The sequence below is a fragment of the Mustela putorius genome, unplaced genomic scaffold, assembly GCF_011764305.1.
Source record: "Mustela putorius furo isolate JIRA1106 unplaced genomic scaffold, ASM1176430v1.1 tig00000430_pilon_pilon_pilon, whole genome shotgun sequence".
Lineage (NCBI taxonomy): Eukaryota > Metazoa > Chordata > Mammalia > Carnivora > Mustelidae > Mustela > Mustela putorius.
The window spans coordinates 23,837,060-23,847,726 of NW_025421377.1; the positions used below are offsets into that span (position 1 = coordinate 23,837,060).

General features: G+C 37.7%; 1 long non-coding RNA gene across 1 annotated transcript; it reads left to right on the top strand.

The window, feature by feature from the left end:
• The first annotated feature begins 778 nt into the window (after positions 1-778).
• On the top strand, positions 779-9,298 carry LOC101673238. Its single transcript, XR_200485.2, has 3 exons — positions 779-961; positions 1,991-2,196; positions 8,601-9,298. It is a non-coding gene; the product is annotated as an uncharacterized LOC101673238 (long non-coding RNA).
• The last annotated feature ends 1,369 nt before the right edge of the window (positions 9,299-10,667 follow it).

Here is a 10,667-nt window from a genome sequence, read left to right on the forward strand (position 1 = left end):
ACAAATAACCTTGTAAGGCACACTCGTTTCAGGGGCAAATGGCAAAAGATGAGTAGCTGTGAAGTGAAGCCCACAGGAGACACAGAAACCAAGGGCAAGAGAGTTCTAAGAAGACCACACTGAAACTGTTCTCATAGTTTACTTCCTGTCTTCACAGGGAGAGAGAACATGGAATTAGGTCACCTGCTGAGATTAGGGGATGGAGGGCACCTCTTGTGGGGGAAAGTTTAAAAAAAGTCATTGACGACTGAAAGTATTGCTGGACGGTGGAGAAGATGCAGCTGAAATCATAGCATGAAGCTCTAACATATCAAATGGGACTGATTTCTTTTGACTCCCCTGCATGCTACCAAGGAAAATGTCTTTATTAAGAAAGCTAGTTTATTAGACCTCAGGAAGAGAGAAGAGCACCTTGGCAGAATCTTAGCAGCCTGTTGGCAGAAGGAAGTCAGAGGAGGATATTGATAGGATTTAGAAACGGACTGGGTGGTTTTTAGTCAGGTTGGGATTATGCGGAGTTATGACATAATAGACTGGGAATGATATGCCCAGCGAGGCAAGGGTCTTGAAGCAAATTTTTATGGTCAAGCTGTCCATCTTATTTCTCAGGAGCAAATACTTCCTGGAACAAGAAGTTAAGATATTCTGTGCTTGTTCTTGGAATCATTAACCATAGGGACAAGAAAGTATCTCCAGTTATTGTTTAGCATAGGAACAGGAAATTGGTTTTGGTTTCAGTTCTCATTTTATCATTTTCTCTGGAAGTATCAAGAAAGGAGCAGGAGTAAAAAGAAAAACATGTGATTATTCAGGATTAAGAACTGACCAGACGTGTAATGTAAACCTGTTAAACAGAACGCAGCTGAAATAGCAGAACATTGAGGTCAAGACCGGGAAGAGTTCAAAGTCTAGTAGAAGGAAAGGAGCAGAGGTTGAAGTAACAAATATTATAGTTAATGAGGTAAGAATCTTAAAAAGTCCTATGATAGCAGGGTGATTTGAGAAAGAATAACAATGTATTTTTAAACATGAGGGGGTGGAGAGCCTGAGTGACTCAGTTGGTCGAGAGCTTAACTCTGGTTGAGGTCATGATCTCAGGGTCCTGGGATCGAGTCCGCATTGGGCTCTGCACTGCACGAAGTCTACTTGGGATTCTCCCTCTCTTTCTACTATTCCCTCTCTCCCCGCTTGTGCACTCTCTTCCTCAAAGAAATAAATTAATACTTTAAAATAAATAAAATAAAAAGAAAGAAAGAAGGAAATATGAAAAAATGATTTCTAACACTTACTAATTACAGGTAATAGGTTCCCATAATTATACCAATATTTGTAGAGTAACCTAGGATAAATGATTCTTTTGTCATTTTCACCAAATTTGTGATTGATAAATTCATTCTTGGGCTTTAAAACTAGTTCAAATCTCATCTCTGTGAAGCAGTTCTGCTTTTCTCAGGTATCCCCTCTGCAAACTCTCACCACACTCTGTCTAGACCATCCCATCACAATACAGTAAGTATATTGTTCACACGTGCAAGGGAACTGAAAACTATATGGCTTTTTAAAACCCAAACTGATTGCACACACTGCTGTCCCTGAGGAAGTAGCAAAATTTCTCTATAGAGTCTTCTGTTTAACAAGAGATTCACAGTCCACTGTGGCTGTGACCTCTAGAGTATGATTTGGAATAATCCAGTGAAACTAAGAGAGAATAAAATCTTGGTTTGCTTTTAAAATGGGCAGGAGTTGGGGGATTGGAAGAAGATCAATGGGGGAAATGGGAGGAGACTATTGAGAGAGCAAAGGACCAACACTCACAGGGGCCAGGGGAGGGACATCAGCCAGCTGCCGGTAATGAAGGTGGCCTAAGGGATTCGAAAAAGAGAGTAGGGCAGCATTCACATTTAATAGCTTTCCATGTGGTTCTTTGTCACTATATGACCCCAAATCTTTAATAAAGTACACTAATGCATGAATGCCTGTGTTTTGCAAGAAATCAAGGAAAGGGTGCTGAACTCCTCAGCTGGCTCTGCTCGGGACACAGGAAACAGAGCAGCCATGGAAGGGGAAGCACAAGGAAAATCAAGTCATTGAAGCTGTCGGAAAGTGGAGTGAAAAGACCATGAGAATAGAAGTCCATGGAATCTAAAACAACAATGAAATCTTGCCAAAGGTGATGTGTTTCTCCTGTGATATGCAGTAAGTACTTGGATAATTTTCCTTAAATATCTAAGGAAAAGGGATCCTAGCTGCCATCTCAGACCAATATATGACTATATATATGTCCATTACCATATGTCACACACTGACATATGTATGACATATAGTAAGTGGTCACTAAGTATTTGTTAAATAAAGATAAAATAATTTGTTAAATAAATAGATAAAAATACATGGATAAAAAACAGTTCTATTTTATTAGGGCTAGAAGATTTAGATGTTTCTTGCTGTTGTAAGAAATTATCAAAAAGCAGGAAATAATGTCTTACACTTGGGAGAAAAGGGTCTCATATAGATACATGTCATGTTCTAACCTTTGAAAAGTATAAATTAAAAAAAAAAGAAAGTATGATTAACAAAACTGGGAAGGTAACACTGCAGTTATTGAGAGAGGTTCAAGCATAAAGGGAAATGAAATCCTTACAAAAGAATATAGGAGTGTGCAGAGATCATAGGAAAGAAATAATGACCAAGTTGACAAGCTTAGCCTCGACAGTACATGTTGCTTAGGTGATTAATTCTTACATCATCTCCGTAAGGGAGACAGCAGCAACATGTATAACAAACAGGAAATCAGAGGCAAAAAAAAAAAAAAAAAATCAGATTGAACTGATGTGTAACATTCAACAAATCAGTAGTAGTGTCCAAAGCCCAGTTTCCTATTCTAACATTGGCAGTGAGGAAGCGAAGACTGCAAAGGAAGACCACTTTCAAAATGCAGAAGATTCTCAGCCAACCCCCCTGGAATTACAAAGCCTTGTTGGTATTTTATTTCAATACCCATCTCCCTGCTAAAAGAAACCATCCCCGTCATAGACTGGCTGTTGCTTTTAACATTAACCTTTTGGAAAATTTCAGATAACACTGGAGGCCCTCTAGAAAATTAAGAATCACGGTATTAGTAGTAAATTGTAATTTAAAAATAATAGACAAAAACTTTCATTTTATATACCTAAATCACTTTCCCCATACCATTCTGATGGAATTGAAAGCAATAAACCTTGCTTCAAAGACCTAGATTTACAGGTCACATTTATAATATTAAATCACTCTTCCAGACTAAAGCAGAAAAATGGAGATTAAAGCAATGTGGTTTTTTTCTTTATTTATAGAATCAAGGCAAGGAGAGCAAATTTAAGATGACAGAAAGTGCTCTCGACAGAGTAGATGGGGAGTGTGAGGATTACTTCAAGCCATGAAATCACTCTACTTAAATATGTAATTTCAGGGCCAGCTAGCTGAACGTAGTAGGGAGAGATGGACTAAATTTGAAAGTAAGAAACTGATTATTTTTTGTATTTGTTAGGAGTTTACACAGCATATGTAATATATAAAAGCCTTCTATGCAGACCAGTTTATGGAATCATATGCTACTGGAATAATTATTAGAATATTTAATAGAAAAGTACAAAATCTTTGTTCTACTCTCCTAGAAAAATCAACAGTGCTTGCACTTCTCATTTTTGAAAAAGGATTTATAATACTTAGTACCAGAGGATTTTTGCAAAGTGCTTTTAGAACCTGAGTAAAGAGATTGCTCTCAAATACAAAGCACTGAACATTTTTTCGCTTTCTTTTCTCGTAAAAAATAAGGATTCCATCCAGTCCATCAAGTCATTTTACAAAGCCAAACAAATCACTTATTTTCTTCTCCTTCATATTTTCCAGATTTCTAGGCAATTTTTCAGAAACAATTTTTCCTTCATTTTTAACAAAAGAACCTTCCCTCCTATCCTCACAGTTGCCTTGCACATCTGAGACTGACTTTATAATCTTATTACTTCTATGCTCATTGTTATATAGCTATCCTAAAACAAAGCTGTCATCGACTGAAAACTGTATAAAATAAGTGAAAACTGCTGATATCAGAACAAATGAGGCTATTTATGGAGAGCTTACAATGTTAATGATAGTCAGCCATCACTTGGATTTAGCAGGAACTCAAAGATGAACAGGGTAGTGACTAAGCTTGATAGTGAAAAACAAAAGAGAAGGCTTCAGTTATGATCTGATTGGAGGTTGTTGGTATTGGAAAGCTAGAGAGGGAAAACTAAAATCTGCATAAATGCAATTTTGAAGGGGAGCTTATCTGGCTGTCTCTGAGTTGGAGCCAAAAGCAAAAAATAAGGAAGCAAGTAGTCATTGAGAATGCCCTGCCCACTGGAGCAGTTGTAAGTTGGCTTCCCAAAATGTTTGTGACAGAAGTTGCTGTTTGGCTTCCTAGGCTATTTGCTGCAGATTGTGGACAAGTGTTCTATTGTCATATATGGGATGGTCTTGCCATTGTCCGTACAGTCAGTCTCTCTTCTCCATTTTTGGTTGGTATCTTACCTGTGAGAGGTTAACCAATTCATGAATGGCTAGAGGTCCAATCTTCATTGCTCATGGATTGTAAAGTCACTTTCATAATCAACCGTATAGCAAGATTTTCTTGATTTTTTTTTTTTTTTTTAATCATCTGGGCAATCATCTGAGGAGAGATTGGCTGTTCTGGGCAGGATGTAATGGAGCAACATAATGACAATTGTGACAAGAACAAGAACAATTAATGGTTCCTACAAAAAGCATAGAAACAGGAATTTGAATGGTCCAACTTAGGTCAAGAACAAATTTCATAGACCATGAGGAACCATCTTAGAAAGACAAGTGGCTTTTTCATTATGGTGATGTATACCTGTCTGCCATGTCCAATCATTGATACAAGTAGAACATGATACAGATGCCACCATGACTAGCCCACAAGAAATCTAGAGCAAGGTTGTTATCCATCAGGATTTGAGCCAACGAGTTGAGACTGATCTGTATTCCACCTAAAGCAGAGATGGTATCATTAAGAACTTCTGCCAAAGTTAATGATAACTTCTCACAGTCTTTTCCATTTTTATGATTACCACAGATGGGAACACTGATTTGATTGTTTGCATAAACTCTGAGTCAGTGATTCTCCCAGGTAGAATACCTAAATAATTAAGGGTGGCATTGTTTTGGAGTTTGTATCTGAATCAGAATTTCCAGCCTTGATGATTTATAGAATTAGGGTTTCTATGTACAGACAAGTCTTAGAGTATTAGTCCTAAACTGTATGAGGTGCTAGCTGAGGCAAACAGGACCAGGAATACTGGAGACAAAGAAAGTAGTATCCAGTAGGGCCCATAGAGAGCTAGGGAATGGGGAGAAGGAATGGTTCACGACAGAAAGTCACAACCAAGATCCTACATTAGTTGTGTTATATATTTGGATCTCAATTAAGTCTCTCACAATGGCAAGTATTTGGTACACCACCATATGACTGTTGTTGAATTCAAATTTAACATAACCTTGGTTTTGATCATTAGATTGCAATATATTTTTTTTTTCTGGAAGGGAGAGATATAGCAAGATCACAGGTAAAGTTATGAAGGTCACTTGCCCATGTTTAAGGTGCAAGTGGAAGCGTCATTTGTTATAATTCCCTATTACCCCATTTGATGAAACCAGAATTTACCAGTACTTATGGGGATAGAGTGACAGATGGAATGTCGAGCAGTCAGTAAAATGGGAAGCAGTGACTACACTTTGAGATAATCTAATAATGACATTAGAATGGTTGTATTTTGATGTAAATATTATCATAAGGAAAAAAGAGAAAAGGGATCATTATGGGTGGATGACAACCAGAGATCTGTAGAAAATAAGAATGATCATAAGGAAGGAATGGGAAGCAAAATAGAAATTATTCAGAGGCTCCAGTCTGACAACTTGGGTGAATCTGTCAACTGTCTGAGCTCCTCAGCTTATTTCAAGGGTCTTGGGTCAGTGGTCTATTTCTGAAGATCAGCTATTTTTAGAGGATCTCTGAAAATCCTCAGGTTGAAGTTTCTTATTGGAAAATCCTTTTAATTATGTAGAATTTGGATTTTTTCTTTTCTTTTCTTTTCTTTTCTTCAGTCATCAACTGATTACTTCTTTAGTTGTGAAATGTGGGGCACAAGGATTAACTTGTTTCTATGTTACTTGCTACATTTGCTGTTAATAATACCTGCTAAGGTTCTGTCTAATAAGGTTCAAGAGCAGTTTTTCTCTGATGTCTCTTCCAGCAGACAAATACTGGTTGAAAATCATGAAGAGGCTCTTCTTTCTTGGAAAGAGGCTGTAGGAAGGTAGCCTCAACCAATTGGTGATAGGACTTAGTATACTATTTGGGTCCCTTGTAATATTTTGCAATGTGTGTTTACCACAGGATGAAGTCTGGTATCAGAGGTGAAATTCCTAAATGTATGGGTCTTCCAGTTACCAATTCATAGAAGGATTACCAACATGTCCCCAATGGAGTAGACCAAATGGCCGTAAGGGCTATTGGGAATACTGTTGGCCATGAGAGCTCAAGGATTTCTGAAAGCTTTGTTAATTTTAATTTGCAAATGACACTGGTTCTTTGACTATTTCCAGAATATGGTGGGTGGTGAAGGCACTGTAGTTCCTGAGTAAGGGTAATGCCTTACTGAGTTATTTTATAATAATTCCCATAAAGTATATATATTGATCACTTGATATAAAAGTCAGTATATCCCAGGTTAAAAACAAAATCCAGCAGCTTTTTAGCAACTATAAAGGCTATAACTTTTTTGGCAAAGAAATGTTTCAATCCATCCTAAAAATAAACATAGAAAAACTATAACATATTCAAATCCTAAAGAGGAAGAAAGTTGGCTAAAATCCATCTGAAGGTGTTCATAATGTGTTTTTAAAAAAGTCTTAATTCCTGGTCATGCCCCATCTTTAAAGTTTTCCCAAGATTTTTTTTATTAATTGGTAACACATGGCCAATGTGTCTGTATCATGGTAAGGAGTTTCATGAAGAAATTTAACTAATATCCATTTGAAATCATCTGATGTTGCCAAGTAGCTAACTTGAGAGTGCCAGAGATGATCTTAGTGAGGGGTTCAACCATATATTTTCTATTCTTTCTTTGCCAAATCGGGAGTTAAATGTTGATATTTTATAATGGTCTTTTTAAAATTCTTCCAAATATTCATCCTTAAAGGGTTTAGTTAAGATCATAACCTCAGTTAAGACTACTTGTTTGGCATAATAATCTGTAAAAGCATTTCCTTCTGCCTTTATCCTCTCTTTTTCCTGGGCCTCAACCTTCATAACAGCCTCCTCTCTAGGAGGTAGAGATACATTCAAAGTACCTTCATTGCACTTTGTTTTTGATTAGGGTTCCAGCAGAAGTGAGAATTTCCCTTTGTTTCCAAAAAATCCCAAAGGCATGTCCTGGTCCAAAAAGTTGTCTCTCGTTTGTATACATGTTGACAAGCTCTGGGAATGACTGTAAGTTCTGCCATCTGATCTAATTTTACCTATATAGAGGACTATATTCTAAAAGAGAGCTTAAATTAATAATATCATATCCTGCCTGATAATCTCCAGTTTCAGTTTGAAGGTAGGATCCATCGACATATAAAATATTAGGTTAGGATTCTCAGTGGGAGTCTCTAATAAATCTGAATGAGATGGAGAAAAGAGATTCCCCTTCTGGTTGAGACGGAATTCAGGATGTTGCAGCAATGAATAGTAATGTGAGGGGGTGAAAGTCATAAAATCTCATAAGATCTTAATTGGCAGGCTGAAAGGTATTATTGTGTATTTTCAGTCAATAGTAGTGTCTGTAATGTGTGAGAAGCCAAGCAGGGAACCTAAGACTAGTTCTGCAGAAGGATCAACAGATTTTACAGTAGCAGCTAGTACCTTAAGACAAAAGGACTCCAGCAACCAGGCCAATATTGCGGTTATGATAAGGAATGATTTTGATAGTTTCCAGGAAGCTGAGTTCAAATTACAAGGGCTTCTCCATATTGCCCATGCACAAATAAACAAAAGGACTCTCTCTAGTTAGGAATGCTGTTATGAATTAACAGCAGGTACACTTTCTCTCCTAAACAAATAAATCTTAAAAAAAAAAATTTAAGAGGTTAAATCTCAAGTTAAGTTTTCTTACTATAATAGAATAAAATCAAATTGTGATTATATTTAAATACACTGTCGGAACAATGACCATTTCTGATAATGGAGTTTGGAATTTATTCAAGAAATATTCAGCATCAAATAAATACTAATTTTGGTAGTAAGTATAATGTATTTTGTTTATTTTTATTTTTTAAATATTTTTTATTTATTTATTTGACACAGAGAGAGAGCACAAGCAGGGAGAGTGAGTGACAGAGGGAGAGGAGAAGCAGGCCTCCTGCTGAGCAGGGAGTCCAATGCAGGGCTCCATCCTAGGACCCTGGGATCATGACATGATTCTAAAGACAGACACTAAACCGGCTAAGCCACCCAGGTACCCCAATGTATTTTGTTTAAATATGAATCCCTATAACTTGCCTTTTCTTCTCAACAGGTTTTGGTTAACAATGTTGCTCTACATCACTGCGGTATTTGCAACATCAGAATCTAGGTTTTTTTGTGCTAAAGTTTACATTCAGAGAAAGGAAGAATGTTCACAGTGAGCATGAAGCATGTGGAGGCTTTGTCAGTCCTCGGCAAGGATTTTAGAGATTGCCTTTGTGTCTTGTAAGTGAGCATGTGAGAGGGAATATAAGTGGGGTCCTCAGAGAATCCAGTGTTCTGTCTAGTTTGTGGATTTTAAGGTTTTACTTCCATGATTTACCTCTGGGACAATTTATTAAATATTTTGTTTAAGAGATAATTTGATTTGGAAGCTTCTTCAGAAGAATGAAAAACACTGTCCAGCAGCCCTGAGAAATCTTACTTCCATTCTTTTGGTGCCTCTCAGAGGCATTCAAGGTGCCTCTCAATGAACGATATTGTTTAAGTCAAATGCTCCTCAGAGGGGTCATCAAAGGCTCAAATTATTCTTGGTGAAGTAATGCCATTTAGAGATATAGTGGCTTGAATAATGAAGATAAGGACAGTACATATAAGAAATAGGACTTTTCCCTGGAAGAGCAGAGGATTTAGACTTAGAGGATCCAATGAGAACTGACAACAGTAGACCAGAAACAACACTTACACGCTTTGTGTCTTGGGTCTCTAACCTACTGTGTCTGTCTTCCTTTGAATTCAGACCCCAAAATTTTTGTTTCCCCCACCTGCTACTAGCAGGTGGAAAACTAGAGAGAATGCTCTCTCTGAATCAAAACCAAGTTTTCTGGACAAAAGCCAATGCTAAAGGACAAATGTATCAAGTTTCATTGGTGACCAACACCAAAACCTGTCCAAACAGACACTAGACCAGTGAGAACTTCAAATTTCATCCAGCTGTGAGTCTAGCTGGAACTAAATATTTGTGGATCTGTGCCTTTTATTCTTTTATTCTCCTTCTTGTGACAAATAACACTAATAGATAGCACAACACAAAACAGAAGCACAGAGAGAGCAAAAAAGGATGGAAAGAAATGCCTTAATTCTACCAAGGATGTCCAACAAATGGAAACCAATAACAAAACCCATGTACCAATCTGTAAATAAATAACCAAGGCAAAGAAAGCAGTTTCAGACCTTGTACCAACTTAACATGCTGTCACGGACTTGACAAGCCATGAGCAGGGAGGCGTAAGGGGACTTTGTCGTTACTGCACCACGTAGAAGGCAGGGACCCACAGCTTTGAGCAATGTACACTGCATCTTAATGGGAACTCAAAGAAAACACAAATCAACAAAGCTCACCCAATGGGAGCAAACATCGGCTATTTATTCAAAGTTTTCTATATAGCAAAGGAGTCATCCACTTGCGTTTTGGAAAGACTTAACGATGGGCAAGGGGATATGAAGATTTTATAGTGAAAATAAAAAGGCATGGCTTCAAGTATGACATGTTTGGAAGGTGTCCATTTGGGGAAACTGGAGAGAGACTAGTAACTAGAGGGCAGGCATCTTATGTGATTGGTTTGGGAACACATTGTATTTTCCCAGTTGGTCCTGAGATGGAAGCAGGTGCAAAAAATAGAGAAGTTGTCAGTAATTGACCAAATCCTGACCATTCTGGACTGGTTGATAAAAAGGTTGTGGGTCGGGACGCCTGGGTGGCTCAGTGGGTTAAGCCGCTGCCTTCGGCTCAGGTCATGATTCCAGGGTCCTGGGATCGAGTCCCACATCGGGTTCTCTGCTCAGCAGGGGGCCTGCTTCCCTTCCTCTCTCTCTGCCTGCCTCTCTGCCTACTTGTAATCTCTCTCTGTCAAATAAATAAATAAAATCTTAAAAAAAAAAAAAAGTTTCTCTCTGTCCTCCCCCTTCTGAAAAATTGGCAGCAATTTCTTAAAAAAAAAAAAAAGGTTGTGGGTCAAAGTTCAGTGGTCTGGTCATTGTTCATTTGTATAGTTCCTCAAAGCCGACAAATCTATTTTCCCTTCATAAAAGTATTTAATTGTGGCAGAGTCTTAATTCAGGCTGCTATAACAGAATGCCATAGACTGGTAGCTTATAAACAACAGAAATTTCTTTCTCA